At 35.6% G+C, this 21713-nt stretch overlaps 2 protein-coding genes across 7 annotated transcripts in view; both read right to left on the bottom strand.

The window, feature by feature from the left end:
- Positions 1-21713, bottom strand: part of AMY2B (amylase alpha 2B) — a 57815-nt gene that overhangs the window by 35017 nt on the left and 1085 nt on the right. The window contains exons 1-2 of one of the 3 annotated variants that reach the window (XM_078072674.1): positions 16135-16253; positions 14212-14392 (exon numbers count right to left, since the gene is read on the bottom strand). The exons of 1 other annotated variant lie outside the window; for it this stretch is intronic. The gene's annotated coding sequence lies outside the window, so the exon portion shown is untranslated. Of the gene's footprint in view, positions 1-14211; positions 14393-16134; positions 16264-21713 lie in introns of those variants that run through there. One more of the 3 variants, XM_036112145.2, reaches the window with a different exon arrangement.
- The window catches only part of RNPC3 (RNA binding region (RNP1, RRM) containing 3), a 60895-nt gene that overhangs the window by 12627 nt on the left and 26555 nt on the right, over positions 1-21713 (bottom strand). The window contains exons 17-19 of one of the 4 annotated variants that reach the window (XR_013448012.1): positions 16558-21640; positions 16135-16266; positions 7719-10226 (exon numbers count right to left, since the gene is read on the bottom strand). The gene's annotated coding sequence lies outside the window, so the exon portion shown is untranslated. Of the gene's footprint in view, positions 1-7718; positions 10227-16134; positions 16267-16557; positions 21641-21713 lie in introns of those variants that run through there. The other 3 variants (XR_004923567.2, XR_013448013.1, XR_004923566.2) reach the window with 3 other exon arrangements.

A 21713-nucleotide genomic window follows, 5' to 3' on the forward strand; every position in this document is an offset into this window, starting at 1 on the left:
ATTCTCATTCATTGCTGGAGCAAATGCAAAATGGTACAAACACCTTGGGAGGCAATTTGGCAGTTTCTCATGAGACTAAACATACTCTTACCATACAATCCAGCAATCATGCTCCTTGGTATTTACCCAAATAAATGGAAAACTTATGTCCACAAAAAAAAAAAGTGTACTCACAGATGTTCATAGCAGCTTTATTTATAATTGCCAAATTTCAAAGCAACATGTCTTTCAGTAGGTGAATGGATAAACTGTGTTACATCCAGACAAGGAAAAATTATTCTGTGCTGAAAAGAAATGAGCTATCAAGCCATGAAAAGACATGGAGGAGTCTTGTATGCATATTACTAAGTGAAAAAAGCCAGTATGAAAAAGCTACATACTGTAATAGGATATAACATTCTGAAAAAGACAACAGTTTGGAAACAGTAAAAAGATTAGTAGTTGCCAGAAGTTAGGGGTAAGAAGGGATAAATAGGTGGAGCTCAGAGAACTTTCAGAGCAGTGGATCTATTCTGTATGATAATGGTGGATACGTTTTATGCATTTATAAAAACAAAATGTACAATGCCAAGAGGAAATCTTAATGTAAACTTTGGGTGATAATAATGTGTCAATGTAGGTACATTAATTATAATTAACATACCACTCTAATGCAGGAAGTTGAGAGTAGCAGAGGTTGTACATGTGTGAGGGCAGGAATTATATGGGAACTCTAATTTCTCTCAATTTTGCTGCGAACCTAAAACTGCTTTAAAAAAATAAAGACTACTAAAATGTTTTAAATAAATAAATACTTTTTAAAAAGATATCAGGCCCTATTCTCTAGAACCCATAAATGTTTCTTTATTTTGAAGAAGCCTTTGCAGATGTAATTAAGTTAAGGATCTTGAGATGACTAGAGTAACCTGAATTTTCCGGTGGGTCATGAATACCATCATATGTACCTTATAAGAAAGAGGAAGAAAGAGAGTTAATACACATAGAAACAGAAAAGGCATGGAGCATATGACCATGGAGGCATAGATTGGAGTGATGCAGCCACAAGTGAAGGAATGCTGGCAGCCACCACAGCTGAAAGAAAGGTTTGCTTTTTCCTTAAAGCCTCTAGAGGTTGCATGGCCCTGTCAACACCTTGATCAGTGAAAAAGATTCTGGATTTCTGGTCTCCAGAACTGTAAAACAATAAATTTCTGTTGTTCTAAGCCACGAAGATTATGGTAATTTGTTACAATAGCCATAGAAAACTAATACAAATATGTACTGTTTTGTATATCAGTAGTTGTTTTAATCATATTTACTACTGTGGGTTTGGTAGGGTAAGGTCAGACTCAGATCAAGAAAGTGAAACCAGAAAGGTTTGCAGTTTGTTATACTCACAGTCCCCTGAGGAGAAATAGGACACCACACAGGCCCACTCAAAGGAAGCACCAGGCATTCACCAAGCAGAGGAAGAGAAGGAAACTACCTGCAAGTTCCTTCTTTATGGTTTCCATAGGAAGGAATGGGTGAAGCGGGTAGGCAGGTTTAGGATGTCTCAATAATTTCAGTGGACTCTGGGGTATAGAGATATTCCTTGTCTGATACCTGGTCCTTGGGTGATTAGAGAAGGTACATAGTGATCCAGAGTGTGAAAGTCTGATAAGGGAAGTGGTTTGGGATGTGGACTTAATCAGATGCCCAAGAAGGTCTGATTGACCTGTAGGAAGGGCCTCAAAAAATTGGACCAGAAAGCATTTGTAAAAAATATATTACAGTAGTCTGCTGCTGAGTCATAGTCTATTATATGCATGTACCATCATTTGTTTATCTTATGTGTTGATGGACATATAGGCTGTTTATATTTTTTGGCAATTATGAATAAAGCTGCTGTGAAGGATAAACAAGACTTTTTATAGACATGTATTTTCATATCACATGGGTTAAACCTAGACGTGAAATTGTTGGTTCTTATTATAACTAAATGTAAAATTTATAGAATGTCAAACTGTTTCCAAAGTGATTGTACCACTTCACAATCTCGCTAGCAATTTACAAGCAATCCAGTAAAGTTTTTTTTAATGTATAAATCTGAGTTTTAATAAATTCATAGCATATACCCACCTCAACCACAATATCCAATATTCCATCACACCCGAAAATACCCTCATCCCTTTGTAGTCAATTCATCCACCCACACCTACCCCCTGGCAACCACTCATCAGGTCTCTGATGAGTTTTGTCTTTACAGAATTTCATGAAAATAGGAGTCACACAGTGTGTGACTTTGTGAGTCTGGCTTCTTTTACTAATGATGCATTAGAGATAGATCCATATTGTACCAGTCATTAATATTTCTATATAGAGGTACGACAGTTGAAGAACATTTGGGTTATTTTCACTTTGGAGAATGATGAATAAAGCCACTATAAATGTGCACATATTTTTTATTAAAATTTTTATATTATGGTAAAATACATACAACAAAGTTTACCATTTTAATTTTGTTAAATGTACAGTGCAATAGTATTAAATATATTCATAATGTTGTGCAACCATCACCACCATCAATCTCTGTAGCTCTTTTCATCTTGTAGAATTGAAATTCTTTATCCATTAAACAGAAACTCTCCATTTGTCCCTCTCCCCAGCTGCTGGCATTACTGTTCTGCTTTCTGTCTCTGTGATTTTGACTACTCCAACTACCCCATATAAGTGGAATCATATTTGTCTTTTTGTGACTGCCTTAGTTTATCATAATATCATCAAGTTTATCTTCATTGTAGCATATGGCAAAATTTCCTTTTTAAAGGCTGAATATTATTCCCTTGTATGGATATTACATGTGACTTATCCATTCATTTGTTGAAGTACACTTGTGTTGCTTCCACCTTTTTGGCTATTGTGAATAATGCTGTTATGAACATGGATGCATAAATAATTACTTTGAGAACTTGCTTTCAATTCTTTTGGGTATATACCCAGAAGTGGAATTGCTGGATCATATGGTAATTCTATTTTAGTTTTATTAAAAACTGCCACACTGTTTCCCACAGCAGCTATACTATTTTAACTTCCCACCAACAAGGCAAAGCCTTCAATTTTGCCACATCCTCAAAAACACTTGTTTCTTGTTTTTTTGTTTGTTTGTTTTGATAGCAGACATCCTGAGAGTGAGGTGATATCTTTGTGCATATTTAGAGAAAAGTCTATTCAAATTCTTTGCCCATTTTTGAATTAGGTTGATTTTTTTGTTGTTGAATTTTAGGTGTTCTCTATGTATTCTGGGTATTAATCTCTTATCAGATTTTATGATTTGAAATATTTTCTCTCATTCTGTACATATCTTTTGATGAAAAAATTTTTAAAAACTTTTGTGAAGTCCAATTTGTCTATTTTTTTCTTGTTACCTATGCCTCTGACATCATGTCTAATGAATCACTGTCAAATCCAATGTCGTGAAGCTTTAGTTCTATTTTAAGAGGTTTTTTAGTTCTTAAACTTAGTTTTTTTGATCCATTTTGAATTAATTTTTGTATACAGTCTTAGGTAATATTTCAAATGAAATCTTTTTGTGTGGATATCCAATTTTCCTACCACCATTTGTTGAAAGGACTGTCCTTTCCCACTGAATGGTCTTGGCATCATCCTTGTCAAGAATCATTTGCCCAGGGGTGCCTGGGTGGCACAGTCAGTTAAGCATGACTCTTGGTTTGAGCTCAGGTCATGATCTTGGGGTCCTGGGATCGAGCCCCATATCAGGCTCCATGCTCAGCAAGGAGTCTACTTGGGATTCTCTCTCTCTCTCCCTCTGCTCCTCCCACTCGTAGTTGCTCTCTAATAAAATAAATCCTTTTTAAAAAAATAATCATTTGACCATATATGAGAGGATACATTCCTGGATTTTATTCTATTCCATGGATTTATTTGTCTGTCTTTATGCCAGTACCACAATGTTTTGATTACTGTAGGCTTATAATAGGCTTTGAAACCAGAAGTTAGTCCTCTAGTTTTGTTCTTCTTCTCAAGATTGTTTTGGCTATTAAGGGTCCCTTGAGATATGAATTTTAGGATAGAATTTTCTTTTCTTTTTTTTTTTTTTAGGTCAGTGGGATTTTGATAAAGATTGCATCGAAGCTATAGATTACTTTGGGTATACTAACATTTTGATATTACTAAGTATTCCAACCCATGAAAATAGTAATGTTTCAATTTATTTATGTCTTTAACATCTTTCAGCAATGTTTTATAGTTTTCACTATACATGCTTTCCACCTCCTTGGTTGATTCCTAAGTATTTTATTCTTTTTCATGCTATTATAAATTATGAATTTCCATAATTTCCTTTTCAGATTGTGAAGTGTACAGAAATGCAACTGATTTTTGCATGTTGCCTTTGTATCCTACTATTTTGCTGAATTCATCTATTCTGACAAGTTTTTTTTTCTGACAAATTTTTTTGGTGGAATCTTTAGGGTTTTCTACATATAAGAGTATATCTACAACTCAATAAATAAAACCCAAATAACTTAATTAAAAAGTGGATAAAGGGCCTAAATAGACATTTTTCCAAAGAAGATATACAAATAGGAAACTGGTACATGAAAGGTGCTCAATATCACTAATCATCAGGAAAATGCAAATCAAAACCACAGAGAGCTAACACCTCCCACCTGTTAGAATGGTTATCATCCAAAAGATGAGATAACAAATGCTGGCAAGGATGTGAAAAAAAGAGAACGCTGTACACTGTACATGGGAATGTAAAGTAATACAACCACCATGGAAAACAGTATGAAGGATCCTCAAAAAAGTAAAAACAGAAGTACCATATGATCCACCAATCCCAGTAATTTGTGACAACATGGATGGACTTGAAGGGCATTATGCTAAGTGAAATAAGCCAGAGAGAATAAGGAAAATACTGTATAGTTTCACTTATAAGTGGAATCTAAAAAAGGGAGGAGGGGGGAGTCAAACTTATAGTCAGAGAGTAAAGAAGTGTTTACTAGGGACTGGAGGGTGGCATAAAAGATTGGTAAAGGGTATAAACTTTTAGTTATAAAATGAGTAAGGTCTGAGGATCTACTGTATAAAATGGTGACTATAAGTGATAATACTGTGTAATTGAAATTTGTAGAGAGTGGAACTTAAAGGTAAATATGTCAAATGATGGATGTGTTAATTAACTAGATGGGAGGTGCAGATTCTTTCCACAATGTATGTATATATTAAATCATGCTGTACACTTTATCTTAAAATTTTCTCAATTATACTTCAATAAAGCTGAAGATCATATCATCTGTGAACAGAGATAATTTCACTTCTTCCTTTTCAATTTGAATGCTTTTTTTTGTTATTGTTGTTTTCCTAATTCCTCTGGCTACAATATCCAGCACTAGGTTGAACAGAAGTGGTCAAAGTGGGAATCCTTGACTTGTTCCTGATGGTACAGGAAAACCTTTCCCTACTTTCCAGCATGGAATAGTATGTTCACTGTGGGTTTTTCATATATGGCTTTTATTACATTGAGGTAGTTTCCTTCTATTCCTACTTTACTGAATGCCTTTATCATGAAAAAATATTGTGTGAAATGCTTTTTATGTTGATATCTCAATTGAGATCATGTGGTTTCTGGCCTTCATTCTTTTAATGTGGTGTATTACACTGATAAATTTTCATATGTTGAACCATCCTTGCATTCCAGAAATAGATCCCACTTGGTCATGGTGTATAATCCTTATAATATGCTGCTGAATTCAGTTTGCTAGTATTTTGTTGAAAGGTTTTTTTTGTTTGCATCAATGTTCACAAGGGACATTATTCCGTATATTTTCTCTTGTAGTGTTTTTGTCTGGCTTTGATATCAGGGTAATGTTAGTTTCACAGCATAAGTCAAGAAGTGTTCCCTCCTCTTCAAATTTTAGGATGAGTTTAGGAAGGATTGGTGTTATTTCTCCCTTAAATGTTTGGTAGAACTCAATAGTAAAGCTGTCAGTTCCAGGGCTTTTCATTGTCAGATTTTTGATTACTATTTCAATCTCCCTACTAGTTATAGATCTATTCAGAATTTCTATTTTTGTGTATAATTTAGTCTTAGTAGGCTTTGTATTTCTAGGAATTTGTTCATTTCATCTAGTTATCCACTTTGAGTAGAACTGTTCATCATACTCATAATCCTTTTTATTTCTGTAGAATCTGTAGTAATGTACTCACTTTAACTTATGATTTCAGTAATTTGAGTCTTTATTAGTCCATCCAGTTAAATTTTTGTGTCAAATTTGCTGATGTCCTCAACCAATCAACTTTTGGTTTCATTGATTTTTCCTATTGTTTTTCTATTCTCTCTTTCATTTATCTGTAATCTTTATTATTTCTTCCTTCTACTAGCTTTGGATTTAATTGTTTTTTCTTTTTCTAGTTCCCTAAGTTGTAAAGTTAGCTTGTTGGGGTGAGAGCTTTGTTTTTCAGTGTGATTTATAACAATAAATTTTCCTCTTAGCAACACTTTTGTTGCATCCCATAGTTTTAGTACATTGTTTTTTCAGTTGTCTCTAAGTATTTTCTAATTTCCCATGTGATTTAATTTTTGACTCCCTGGTTGTTCAAGACTGTTGTCTAATTTCAATGGTAAAGTGCATTTTCCAACTTTCCTTCTGTTATTGACTTCTAACTGAACCCTGCTGTGGTCAGACAACATACTTTGTATGCCTCTTTCTATAAATCTACTGAAACTTAATTTGTGGCTTGATATGAGGTCTATCCTAGAAAATATCTCATGTGCACTTGGGAAGAATGTGTATCCTACTGTTCTTAGGTAGAGTGTTCTGTATAGTTGGTTTATTGTGTGAGTCCTCTATTTCCTTATCTTCTGTCTCATTCTATCCATTATCATAAAAGGAGTACTAAAGTATTGTAAAATTGTCTATTTCAACCTTCAATTCTGTCAGTTTTGCTTCATATTTCATTCATTTCATATTCATTAGGCACATAAATGTTTACAACTTATATATTTAGTTTGTTTACAATTCATAAATATATTCTCTATTTAAACTTTTATTAAAATCCTTGTCTCTTGCAATCTTTTCAATTTAAAGTCTCTTTTGTCTGATATCAGTAAAGCCACCCCTGCTCTTTTGATTACTATTTGCATGCAGTATCTTTTCCCATCCTTTATTTTTAATTGTTTTTCCATCCTTTCACTTTAACTCTCTTTTTGTCTTTGCGTCTAAAATGTGTTTCCCGTATATAGCATATAGTTGAATCAGGTGTCTTTATACATGCTCCCAATTGTGTTTTGACTGAAGAGTTAAATTCATTTATACTTAATTACTTAAAATGAGGGACCCGTCAATTTGCCTGTTTTCTATATGCCCTATACCGTTTTTTGTTCCTCACTTCCTGCCTTATGGTCTTATGTTGATTTTTTGTAGTGACATGTTTACTTTCTCACTTATTTCCTTCTGTTTATTTTGCAGCTCTATTATTTGTGGTTATCATGGGGTTTACATTTAACAATCCTAGAGTTTTAACACTTAAATATCATATAAAAACTCTGTCTTTACAGTTCTGTCCTCACTTCTTTTCACTGAAGTCCCCCAAATGACAGCCTCATACGTTGTGTACCCCAAAACCCAAAACATAAACTAATAATTATTTTAAATGTCATTAGTCTCAAACTATGTAGAAAACCACATATGGGGTTACTAGCCACAGTCACAATACTGGCTTATAAACTAGTAATTGTTTAAAAAATGTATTAGTTTCTTAAATCATATAGAAAACAGGTATAGTCATTAACCACTATGACAATATTAACTTTTATAGTTGCCCATATATTTCCCTTTATTTAGCTCTGTATATCTTCAAACAGCTTTGAATCACTGTCTAATGTCCTTTAAGTTCACTATGCAAGACTCACTTTGAGTATTTCTTCCAAAGCAGATCTGATGGTAACAAACTCAAACTTTATTTGGGATTGTCTTAATTTCTCCCTCACTTTTGAAAAACGGTTTTGCTAGATACAGGATTCCTGTTTGGCAGTTATTCTTTTTCCATTTAGCACTTTGTATCTATCAGCCCAGTTCCTTCTGGTTCTCCAAGTTTTTGATGAAAAAAATCTCCTGATAATCTCATTTAGTATTCCCTGTATGTGACAATTCACTTCTTACAGTTTTCAAGATTGATTTTTGAAAGTCTGATTACAGTGTGTCTTGATGTGGGTCTCTGAGTTCATCTTACTGGAAATTTGTTGAACTTCCTGGATCTTTATGTTCATAATTTTTATCGGATTTAGGAAGTTTTCAGCCATTATTTTTTCAAATATTCTCTGTCCCTCTCTCTCTCCTTTTGGGACTCCCACAGTGTATATACATCTGCTTGATGGTGCCCCACAGGTCCCTCAGGCTCTGTTCACTTTTCTTCAATCTTTTTCGCTTCTGTTCTTCAGACTTAATTTTTATTTTCATTGTCCTATCTTCAATTTTGTTGATTCATTTGATACATGTTTGAAAGCTGCAGTGCTCCATTCCTGATAAGTGTTGGTACTGTCAGAAGTAGAAGGAAGATTTTCCTTGGAATCCCTCTGATTTTTTTTCATTTCACTTACTGTATTTTTCAGCTCCAGAATTCCATTTGCTTTTTAGCTTTCTGGACATCTTCCTTTAACCTTTTGAGCATCTTTCTAAGTTGTTTTAAAGTCTTTGTCTAGTAAATGCCATCAGGTCTACTTCAGGTCATTTGTTTCCCTTTTGAATGGGTCATACATTCCTGTTTTCTTTTTGCTTTCTGTATGTCTTGTGGTTTTCTGTTGAAAACATTTTAACAATTCTGGAAATCAGATTTTTTCTTTCCCTGGGGTTAGCTGATTTTTCTTTTTTTTTTTTGAGAGAGAGGTAGAGAGGGTATGCCCACATATGCCCGCGCAAGAGCTGGGGAGGGGCAGAGGGAGAGGAAGAATACTAAGCAGGCTCCACCCCGAGCATGGAGCCTGACACAGGGCTCGATCTCACAACCCTGAAACCCTGAGATCATGACCTGAGCCAAAAATCAAGTCAGATGCCTAATCGACTAAGCCACCCAGGCGCCCCTATTGTTTACTTTTGATTATCTTTTGCTCTCTGTGCTAAGGATCAGTCTGAGGTATGAAACCTAAGATCTTCTCAGATCTTGTTTGAGTCTTTCCCTGGGCATTCATGGTCAATTTCTAATTTTCCCATATATGCAGTTGTTTATGAATGCCCTGGTCTTTAATGTCTGGCTCCCAAAAGGGAAAAAAAAAAAAAGAAAAAGAAAAAGAATGGGGAATAAAGGGGATGTCAGTCCTTTTATACCCTTGGAAGTCACTTCACAGAGTGTGGGTGTGTGTGTTTACAATGGAAAGAGGCAGAACCATGGCTTCCCATTTCTTTGTACCTTTGTGATCAAAAGCAGAAATCAGCCATCACCCTGATTCCCAATATTTGGAGGTAAAGGTTCTTTTTGCCTACCCTGGCTCCCACTAGTTGTGTGCAAGCTGCCCCAGGAACACATGCACAGTTGTCTGCTACATGGCTGAGGCTGGGAAACGGTAGCTACTACTACGATGAGCTAAATTTGAATGAATTAACTTCAATTTACTGTCCAAGCTTTTTCCTGTTAAACTGAAAGGCCTTAATAGACAGTTCCAAAATAGTTACATCAAATAAATCCTATCACTGCAATTGTCATCTGGGTGGGGAGGTGGATTCCTGGTGCTTCCTACTCTGCCATGTTCCCAGTATTTTTTCACAAGTTTTTTTTTTCTTCCCTGTGAACATACTTTTTGTTCCTCTTAAATACTCAGAAGTGTGATAGCCAGGTCACATATAAGTGTATATTTCACTTTATAACAAACTTCTTGAAACTTTTTCAAAGCAGGTGGACCACTTTGTACTTCAATTAGGAATGTTTGAAAGCTGCAGTGTTCCATTCCTGATAAGTGTTGGTACTGTCAGAATTCATTTTAAGCCATTCTAATAGGTATGTAGTGCTCTACTACTGTGGCTGTCTTACATTTGTCTAAGGGCTAACGATGTGCATCTTTTCACGTGCTTAGTTGCCATCTGTAAGTCTTTGGTAAGGTATCTTCAAATTTATTGTCTTTTTTTGGGGGGGGTTTTTTTTCTGAGTTTTGAAAGTTTTTTATATATTCTGGATAAAATTCAAATATATGCTTTGCAGAAGTTTTTCCCAGTCTGTTACTTGCTTTTTCATTTTCTTAGTAGTGTCTTCTGAAAAGTATAAGGTTTTTATTTGATGAAGGCATATTTATCTTTTATCTTTTTATAGTGTTGCATATAAAAACTTGTCTAAGTAAGGTCATGCAGACTTTATCCTATTTGTTTCCCCCCTCCCCCAGGAGTTCTATACTTTTGCACTTTATACCTAGGACTCTGACTCATTTTTGAAGAAATTTTTTGCGTGAGAACAACGTACTTTTATTTTCAATTTTCGGCATATGGATGTCCAATTATTCTAGCATCATATGTTGAAATGACCATCCTTTCTCCACTGAATTGCCTTCTCACCTTTGTCAAAAATTATGGTGTATGTGTGGGTCTATTCCTGGACTTTTCTGTTCCAATGATCTGTGTCCATCTGCTTGCCAATACCACAACCTGATTATCTGAGCTTTGTAGTAAGTCTTAGAATTAGGTAGTCTAAGTCATCCGTTTTTTTTTTTTTTTTCCAAAATTATGCTGGCTATTCTAGTTGTTGCTTTTCCAAAGAAATTGCTCGGCAATATCAACAAAATATACTGCTAGGATTTTTTAGTAGTAATGAATCAATTTGTAAGAGTTGATATTCTTAAAAATCATGAGTCTTTTGACTCACGTACACAGGATCTCTCCCATTTAGATTTTCACCTTTCATTATCAAAATTTATGAAGGGTTGTCAGGTTCAGTACACATTTGGGTAGACTTCTACCTATTATTTCTTTTGGTGCTATTGCAAATGGCATTTTTTAGGGAAAAAATTCAATATCCAGTTATTGACTTTTTTTTTTTTCAAAGATTTTATTTATTTATCAGAGAGCGAGAGAGAGAAACAGCATGAGAGGGCAGAGAGTCAGAGGGAGAAGCGATGCGGGGCTCGATCCCAGGACCTTGGGATCATGACCTGAGCCGAAGGCAGTCGCCCAACCGAGCCACCCAGGCGCCCCTAGTTATTGACTTTTAATCTTGCAACCTTCCTTATTAGTTGTAGTAGACTTCTTAATTCTTTGGGATTTTCTACATAAACAATCATGTCACCTCTGAATGGGGACAATTTTACTTCTTCATTTCTAATTTGTATGGCTTTTCTTTTTTGTTTTATGCACTGGCTGTCAGATGTTGAAAAGAAGGGATTAGTGTGCACTTTCTTACCTTGTTCTCAATCTTGGAGGAAAACATTCAGTTTTTTAACCGTTAGGATAGCAGTTAAGTTTTGTAAACACTATTTACCAGATTAAGGAAGCTCTTCTATATTCCTATTTTACTGAGTTTTTATTAGGAATGTTTAATTTTATCAAAGGCTTTCATTCATTACTATGAGCTATGCTTTTTCTTTTTTTTCTTTACAGATTTTATTTATTTGACAGAGAGAGACACAGCACAGCGAGAGAGGGAACACAAGCAGGGGAGAGTGGGAGAGGGAGAAGCAGGCTTCCCGCAGAGCAGGGAACCCGATGTGGGGCTCGATCCCAGGACCCTGGGATCACGACCTGAGCCGAAGGCAGACGCTTTAACTGAGCCACCCAGGCGCCCCGAGCTATGCTTTTCCTTCCTTAGTCTGTTGATATGGATTACAATTGATTTTCAAAGGTTGGACTAGCCTGCATTTCCCAAGATAAACTGCATTTTATCATGATTTATAAAATACTCTCCCCCCATATTATCTGACTCAACTTCTTAATATTTTGATGAGGATTTTTACATTTACTCTCACAAGACAGAGTGATACAAATTTTCTTAATATCTTGTCTTGTTTTAGCATCAGGGTAGTATAGGACTCATAAAATGAATTTGGATGTGTTGTCTTCTAAAGAACTGTTGGTTTCAATTAATGTTTAACAAAATTCAACCGTGAAACTATCTATGCCTTACGTTTTCTTTGCAAGAAAGAAAGGAAGGAAGATTTTTAACTACAAAGTAAATGTATTAAGTAGATATAGGATCGTTCAGGTCACCTACTTCTCACACAAGCTTTGGTAGTTTGTCACTTTTATGATATGGACCCATTTCATCAAAGTTGAAAATTTATGGAAATAAATTTGTTCAAAATATTCCAAATATTTTCTTACAGCTCTGGGGGTGTTTTTTCTTTGCAATCTGGCTAGAACTTTTTCAATGTTATCGGTCTTTTCAGGAACTAGTTTTGTTTACAGTATTTTCTACTGTCCTGCTTACAAATTCACTGATTTATGCTTATTTTTATTTCCTTTATCTGCTTGTTCTGCATTTAATTTGCTCTTCTTTTTCTAGTTCCTTAAGGTAGAAAGCTGATCATCAATCTGTGATTTTTCTTCTTTTCTAATATAAGCAAATTCCCTTTAAACACTCCTTTGGTGTATTCCACAAATTTTTGATCAATTTGTACTTTCATTCAATTCAAGTACTATCTAATTTCCCTTAAGAATTGTCTTGATCCATGTTATTTAGAAATATTATTTAATATTCAGAAATTTAAACATTTCTCAAATCTTTCTATTATGCATACCTAATTTATTTTATTTTATTTTTTTAAAGATTTTATTTATTTATTTGACAGAGAGAGAGAAACCAAGAGCAGGAACACAAGCAGGGGGAGTGGGAGAGGGAGAAGCAGGCCTCCCACTGAGCAGGGAGCCCAATGTGGGGCTCGATCCTGGGACCCTGGGATCATGACCTGAGCCAAAAGCAGACGCTTGACGACTGAGCCACCCAGGCGCCCCCCTCCTTTTCTTTTTTTTTTAAAGATACTGATACCTAATTTAGTTCAACTAAGGTCAGAGAACATTATATGATCTGTTAAGGTCTTGAACGTGTTAATATTTTATGGTATCAAATCATGTGTTCACTGTTTTAGTTCTTGGGATGGGAAAGATAGAAAATCTTCCAATTTTTATCCATAAAGACAGATTTTTACACAGTTCAAAATCAAAAAAGTATATTAGGACATTAAAATTTCATGTAGAGCAATTGTGAAAAAATTCTAAATATGTTGCTTTGGGGAGGGCAATAAGAAAACAGCTGCAAAACACTGGATTAGAGGTGTTCCGCTATTTTCATTCAAGTTATGATATATATGTCATACAGAAAAATGTAAAACAACAAAAAAATTACAGGCCCCATGTCCCAAGACCCAGATTTAACAGATGTTAACATTTTACCAAAATATTCTTCAAATACTTTTTAAAAGAAATGTACAATATATAGAGAACTGCCCAATTCAAACCTCAATCTTTCCCTTCCATCCTTTTCTTACACAGCAAGATATTATATATCTCTGGAGAATAAATAATTTTAATGGTATTTTGTGTATCTTTTTCTAAGCTCTGAGAAGTTTCATACAACAAATTAATCTCTTGCTCAGACTTTCTTGAATTCTTAAGATTTTCAAATATCTTGGTATATCATTGCTATGTCATAATTTGAAAAAATTAAAATTTCTTGTGTAAATACCCCTTTTCTCATTGTCAGTTGGTGCAGTTTTTAATGGATATAACCCCTTTTAATCACAGATGTTCTAAAGTGTTGTTTGATCCCCTAGCTTTACCCCAAGGCATTAAAGCTTATGCTTGTTGGGTGCAGGGTCTCCCTTTCCCAGTATTTTTTTTTTTTTTCTCCAAATTTACTGAGTTTGAGCTGTTTATTTTAGATTCCCTACTGGCCTTTACATGAATGTTATACCTCTACAACAGTTTGCTTTCTGATGGATACATAGTAGCTTAAGTTCTTGGAGTGAGAACAGTATTCCTCCTGAGGATCATCAGTTAAGTACCTAACATATGTGGCTGGCTCTCATCTCTCCTAAACAATCATACTAAGGTCAATATTTTTGTTTTATATGTAATAATAAGTTACAGATCTAACAAAGTATCTTATTAACTTACAACAAAATTAAAAAAAACCTCCTCCATTACTCATAATGGGAAGTGTTCTCTTCTTACAGAGTGGTTAAGATCAAATTGCTACAAGCACTCAGTACAGTGCCTTTTGAATTTTAGGTGCTTAATAAATATTTCCCCTTACTTCTTTTAAAAGCCTTGATATCGGGGTGCCTGGGTGGCTCAGTCGTTCAGCATCTGCCTTCGGCTCAGGTCATGATCCCAGGGTCCTGGGATCGAGCCCCACATCGGGCTCTCTGCTCCACAGGAAGCCTGCTTCTCCCTCTCCCACTCCGCCTGCTTGTGTTCCCTCTCTTGCTGTGTCTCTGTCAAATAAATAAAATCTTTAAAAAATAAATAAATAAAAGCCTTGGTATCCTTGATACTGTTTTTAATAGAATCTCATTTGCATAGCAAATACTTTCCAAGATCCTGAATGCTACTGCCTTTTGTTTGATTTACCTAATCAGGATTATGCTGATTCTATTCATGTTACTAATAGTAGGAGGCAGAGCCATGCTAGGTTGGGATGAAGAGTACTTGCATTATTCTGAGTGACTCCTTAAATCTTACACCATATTTGCCTCACTTGCCTCATACTATTCCCAGCCCTTGTATAAGGCATAAGTGGAAAATCACCATGTGGAATTATGAGTTTTATATATTATATACACTGTAGTAAAACATTTGTTTTTGGCTGTGTAGTACCTACTTTCTCTCTTGATTTCATAGCTCTATGCTTTTCCTTTGGAGAACAAGGCTTTTAAACTCTCACTTCATGTGGTTTATATGAAACTTCACTCCTTCTATCTTAAGGGTGACATATATGACCCATACTTAGTCTGTAAGAGTGCCAAATCCCTCCAACAAAAGGAAAAAGTACTTATTTCAAGTTTATTTCATTTAAAGTAACTAAAAAATTCCATGATACGCTAGCTGTTAGGGCTTTTGCTACAGGTTTAAATTACTAGTACTTCTCCATGATGAATTTTCTTTTTTTAAATCTAACTGAAAATGAACTATCATCACAATTATCAGGATAATGGTTAGCAGCTCCAGGCACAGCTCTGTCTAGTTTAAAAAAAAAAAAAAAAACTGTACAAGAACTGGAAATGCTTCTAATTGGACCTATTTGGGTCATATGCTCAATTAATGAAATAGAGTGGAATGGTTGTGCATTATCCACAAACAGGTTAATTCCTAGACACCAACGTTCTTATACTTTGGTCAAAGTCTCATGGTGCAGTTGTGGCAAGGAAGTGTGGAGGCCTAGGACAGGCAGTCCCAAATGTGCCACTCTGGCATACTGATTATTAAGAATGCTCTTCCCCTTCCCACCGTTGTCTCCAGAAAGCAGGAAATAAATCTCCCATGTGAAAGGCACTCTCCCTGAGATATCCTTATCACCAGATAGGGAATTCAGAGACAAGAAAGTTGTATAAACAAGCCTTGTTACTTTTAGTAATTTACAACCACCGCCCAAATTCTGTTTAGAATCCTTTACTATTTAAAGCTTCAAAAGGTTAAGTTTTCTTTATTTTGTCAGTTCCTTGCTGATTAATGTCTCTCTGTGTTGGAGTAGGCAGTTAGGTTCTAACAAAATACCTGGAGGCCAGCAAGGAGGAAGTTATGGCTAGCTCTTGGGAAAATCAGAGGCCTGTGCTGGCAGCATTCCACAAGAAACCTGATCAAACCAGACAGGCCCCAGATGATGGATGCCATGACAGGAAACCCTGACCAAATTAGGAAGAAAAAGTACAAAACCCTGCTTCCTGCCCCAAGTAATACATATTCTACCCTCTAGTTAACAACTGTCAATAAAAGATAGAAACCCAACCTTCAGGGCACATAGCTCGTAGCTCGCTCACTCTCGAGCTCACTTGCTCTCCTATCTCTAGAGTGTACTTTTCACTTTATTTATTTAACATATAATGTATTATTTTTTTCAGGGGCACAGGTCTGTGATTCATCAGTCTTACACAATTCACAGTGCTCACCATAGCACATAACCCTCCCCAATGTCCATCACTTTTCACTTTATATAAACTTTCCCACTTATGTCACTTACCCACTCTGTTAACAGAGTGTCTCCTTGAATCTTTTCTCAAGACAAGACAGAGAACTTTCGGTGACTCCTTCAGGATGGGCTGAGTTGAAAACCCAGGGCCCAGGGTCTCTGCAGTTCACGTGGCAACATCTGCTTAAAATGTATAAAAGCATAGAACTTGGACATTTCTTTGAGACTCAATGCTACTATTAGGCCTCCATGTACATGTAATTCTAATTTGTTTTTTCCTACTATTAATCTGTCTCATGTCAATTTAATTCTTAGACCAGTAAGAAGAATCTTGAAGGAAATTTTTTCCTCCCCAACAATTGGCTAGTTGGCAGGATAAACTTCAACTGGCTAAATATTGTTCACCGTGGGATTGCTGTAGCTGAGAAACTCTGGGACATCTGATAAACAGCTAGCAAAAGTAAGATTTCTTACCATGTCAGCCTCCTGGAATCTGTCTGCAAGATCTGGTGGAACAAGAGTGGTTAGAGTCCTTTTTCTTTCTAAATTTAGCATTAGCAGGAAAAAGTATTTTTGGAAATACTCCATGGGCTCAGCATCTCTGATAAATTCGATAGAGTACTCTTGGTTTTATTAATCCATTTCCTCCCCAGAGATGGTCACTATTTTTGTCTTTTGTGTTGTTATAAAAGGGAATTCCTATAGGGAAATACCAGCATAGGCCCTTATAAGCCTGCTGTTCAAACATTATAGACTGTTGAGTTCACAGTTCTTATCAGATGGGCATATGTTTCGACAAACTTTGCTGTGGGTCCCACACGTAAAATCTGGATAAGGTTTTTCCTTTTGTCTTGAGAACTTGATTTTCTCTGGTCTCCACCATGCAGACAATGCACTTACTGGGGTACACCCTGGTAGCCAAGTAAGAGTGGGGTTCTGAGACATAAAGTTGCTAGCAGCACTCTCTGTCTAGCCATGACAGCCCTCAAAAAGTAAGTCATAAGAGGTCCCAGTCCATAAGGGACTTTTGTGCTCTTAACCTTTGTTGCTTGTTAGTGCTAAAATGTCCCATTCCAGTATACTGCACCTGCCTGGTGTCACAGATTAGTAGTCTGTTAACTGGAGGCAATTCAGGTTTTTGTGGGTGATCAAAGACACTGTTTTCACTAAAGCATCCTTACTGCCTGTGTAAAAAAGGCATTTGCTTTCTCAGACTATTTCTGGGAGTAAACTTGTGGATCATGGGGACTATATCATCTATGCCCTCTCCAAGGATGCCTCTTGCACCCATGGTCTAAGCCTAGAAATTGCCCCGGGTCTTTCCAAAAAAAAAAAAAAAAGAAAAAGGCTTCTTGGTTTGAGTTACTATTAAAATTAGTAAGAGCGTACTCATCAATGGTCAGACATGAAATCTTTTAAATTGGCTACATTTCAAAGGAAAAAAAAATCCTTATACAGAGCTCTCATTGTCTTATTAGTATACTTACTAGGGGTAGGGACTTAGGGACTCCCTTAACAAGGTGAAAGAACAGAAGTTAGACTTAAGACAAAAATTGATGTCCACATCCAAGGTAAATTCCCATTCTTAAAAACCAGCTCCATCTGCCTGTTTTAACTTACCCTTCCTTATAAGATTTACATAGAGCACTCCAGCCTAAACTCCAGAGTCAATGTATATACATTACTCATATAAATGCTAAAACCCATGAGGTGAATTTAACAGAAGCACTGAAGACAAGTGATAGGGCTCACTTTGCTATTTCTTTTTTTTTTTTTAAATTTTATTATGTCACTTGGCTATTTCTTAACAACTCCTACTTTCTAAAGCTCTACAATCAGGCTCTGCCAGCTTTAGGCATTCTTATGCCATGTCCTTTGCAGATATACCCTGGATTCCCACCTCCCCCCACCCCCCCAAACCCAGGAGGGAAAAAATTTCATGTCCCTTGGATAGCAACAAATCTTATAACTCATAAAGCCCAATTTTACCTCCACTTTCAGAAGATCCCACCAAATTTAAAGAGAAATTGGAAAGATTCACATCCTCCCCACTAAAAAAGAAAGAGATGACCATAATTTTTCCTGGCCCTCCTACAAATGAAGAGCAGAAGACTGATATTCAGGGGCTAATAGAAGCTAAGATTGAATTGTGAAGAAAGAAGGCTTTAGTTAACATGATTTATACAGACTTCTTTTTTTTTTTTTTTTACAAAGATATAAACCTGATTCCCACTTTAGGTGGAAATCTCCCTGATCTAAGGAGTCAAGTTTAGTTAAAAAGGCTGATCAATCTCTTGATATTCAGGCTGTAATTCAGTTTTTTCTGGGAATTAGCAACAACTTTGCCTGGCAAATCTCTACAAAACCAGAAATGCAACTCTAGAAGCAACCCCCGCCATCTCTACCAATCCTTTTTTTTTTTTTTTTTTTTTTTTTTTTTTAAAGATTTTTTATTTATTTATTTGAGAGAGAGAATGAGAGAGAGCAAGCACATGAGAGGGGGGAGGGTCAGAGGGAGAAGCAGACTCCCTGCCGAGCAGGGAGCCCGATGCGGGACTCGATCCAGGGACTCCAGGATCATGACCTGAGCCGAAGGCAGTCGCTTAACCAACTGAGCCACCCAGGCGCCCTCTACCAATCCTAAAACCTCACCTATTCCTCTCAAAATGCTTATAGGTACTATAAAAAATCAGGATACTGAAACAGAATTGTCCTGTACTTAAGAAAAGGAAGGTAAATTCTAAATAGCAATTACCCTATAATTCTTAGGAAAAAAAAAAAAAAAAAACCTTACATTCTTTGTCCCTTATAGTTATAAGTATCTCTGAAGTGTACACATAGCCCACAATTGCCTGAGTAAAGGAAAAAAAGAAGGAAGTAGATATTTTTTAAAAATACAAACTGCAAAAGGGTTCTCTTGCCCCTTTCTCCTCAAATATTAGTAATGGTAAGTTTTCTGCATCTGTCAGTATGTGTCTATTGTGGATATATGGCATTTTCCAGTTAGAATTGCCCAAATGATTTTGTAGAAGAGCTCTATTTGATTGGCTTAAAGAAAATTAAGCACTTATATAAGTTTTGCATTCATAAAAATTCTCAAAAATAAAAAAGAAACACAATCCAAATGAATTTCAAGTTCACGTGAACTGGGAAAATATTCAGTATTAAAGCTAACTTAAGGTTGTTAAGAAATTATGAATTACGTCTCATGTCAATTTAATTCTCAGACCAGCTAGAAGAACCTTGAATAATCGAGGCAATTTTTCCTCACTCAGAAGCAATAGAAGTGTGGGTCATTACATTAGCAAGATAATTGAAGTCTTGTCGAAGTTTTGTCTTAGACAAAATCTTTATGTCACCTGGAATTGGTGTGAGTTGAGAACTACCACAACCACTACTATAAGAGCTAACACTTATTGAGAACTTGACTACACACACACACACACACACATACACACCCACCCCAGACTTGTTTTAAGTATTTTATATTCATCAAATCATCTTCACAACAACCCTACCATAAGTATTGATTATCTCTATGGAAACTGACAGAACCTGCCCAAGGTGATAAAGCAATTAAACCTCAGAAACAAGATTTGGTGTCAGAATCTACACCTATAAAACCACTGTAATACAATAGTTTTCAGTAAATTAGGCTGAATTTCCTGTCACTGTAGAAAGAGTTTTATAAACTGATTTTTTTTAAATATTGCTTTTTCCATATCTAACAGAATTGTATGTTCTAAGAGATAATTTTACCTAGATCTTGGCTCACTATTCCTGTCATAATTCTTAATAATTTCAAAATCCACTTAGATGATCCTTTTCATACTCAAGTTTCTCAATTTCTTTAATTCATCTCTTTCCATGACCCTGTTTTCACTTAACTACCATGTTCACATCCTAGAACTTATAGACACTAATTACTGTATTCTCTCTGCCTTTGTCAATTTGTCATGTTATTCTCTTATTTGGACCGCTCAAATTTCTACTTCCTACCTCTAGTAAATAACTCCAACATTTCTTCAGTCATACTGCAATCTATATATAATTGATCATACCATTTTTCCATTGTTTCTCAACCTTCATTTTCTCACTTTGCTCTTTACCCAGATCTCTGTCTTTTCTTTATAATCATTCCCTTGAGTATATCAACACCTTTTCCTTCCTCCCACTTTGTTGTATTCATCTAGGAAAATTCCAACTTTGATTAAATTCAACTCTTGTCTACTCAGTGATGGCACCGAGGCTAAACATCATTGGAGGAAAACACAAAATCATTTGACTAGTCTCACTTAAATTAACAGACTTCAACTGACCAATTTAAGTACTGTCTAGCCATCCTTCTAAGAATCTATTCACTCTGCCACTTTCCTAAGTGTCTATTTTACACCTTCTTTTCTTTCCTCAATCCAATACTCTTTCCCTCTGTGACCTTGCTTCCTATTTCACGGAAAAAATATCATACAACTTTTACATGCTCCTCCTATATATCCAGCAAACTACAAATATCTAGGCCTACACAATCCATCCTTTCTCCCTGCTATCAATGAGCCATTTACACGCCCATCTTTAAAACTAACTCTTCTATCTGCATACCATATCTGTAGCTCCAACAATATCCCTCTCCTTCGTGCATCATATTTGTTTTTTCCTCTGCTGGGTTAGTCCTACTGGATTAGTCCATACAAACCTGCTATATCTTCAATCTTTACAAAACAAAACAAAATCAAAACCCTCTTGATACTATACCCCCCTGCATTAACAGCCCATTTCTCTATCCCCCCGAGAGCAAGACTCTCTAACATGGTTGTCTTCAATTCTCACTATATTAAATTCCTCTCTACCATTCTCTTTAATACATCCTCTCATTTCTTCCATTCATCAGATCAGTTTGTCAAGGAGAGATCTGTCAAGATCAGATCTGATATATTTCACCACCCCTTCCTACCTGAGATATTTTCTTTGTTTGGTTTGTACCTATTCTTTATATACCTGACATCTAAAAATGAGCATGTTCTGGGGTTCACTTCTCCATACTTCTAATTCCTATCTTTAAAATCCCCATTTTCATTATTTCACAATGCTAGGAGACAAAAGCTGTGATTCACAAAAGCATTCCAACAAAGACCAAGTCTCTGGGCATTGATTCTGGCGAAGTTATTATTATATACTCACAGGACAGTACTAATAAGAACAAATTAAATATAGCAAAGTTTTCTTATTAACACATAGCTGAAGCTAATTTCACTAAGATAACACAATACTTTTGTATGGGAAACATTTACACCCTTATGTGATAATCTGATCGATTTGGGGGCACCAAAATAAAAGACTACATTAGGGCAAGAATACAAATTTCCTAAAGTGGGGAAAATCTCCCACTACTAAAAAAACCTAAAATAAACAACAACAACAAAAAACAAAAGTCATAGCCAGATAAACAAAACCACTCCTAAAATAATTACAAGAAATAAGAAATAATATTACTATAAAAAAGTATGTTTAACTGCATTGGTATCCAGGTAAGAATGAAAAGAAGGGCAGAGGGCAGTATCTGTAATCATAAAAGAAAATTTCTATTTAGTATTGTAAAATTACCTTCAAAATTTTATGTAATTATCAAATTA

This window comes from Halichoerus grypus, chromosome 5 (assembly GCF_964656455.1).
Source record: "Halichoerus grypus chromosome 5, mHalGry1.hap1.1, whole genome shotgun sequence".
Taxonomy (NCBI): Eukaryota; Metazoa; Chordata; class Mammalia; order Carnivora; family Phocidae; genus Halichoerus; species Halichoerus grypus.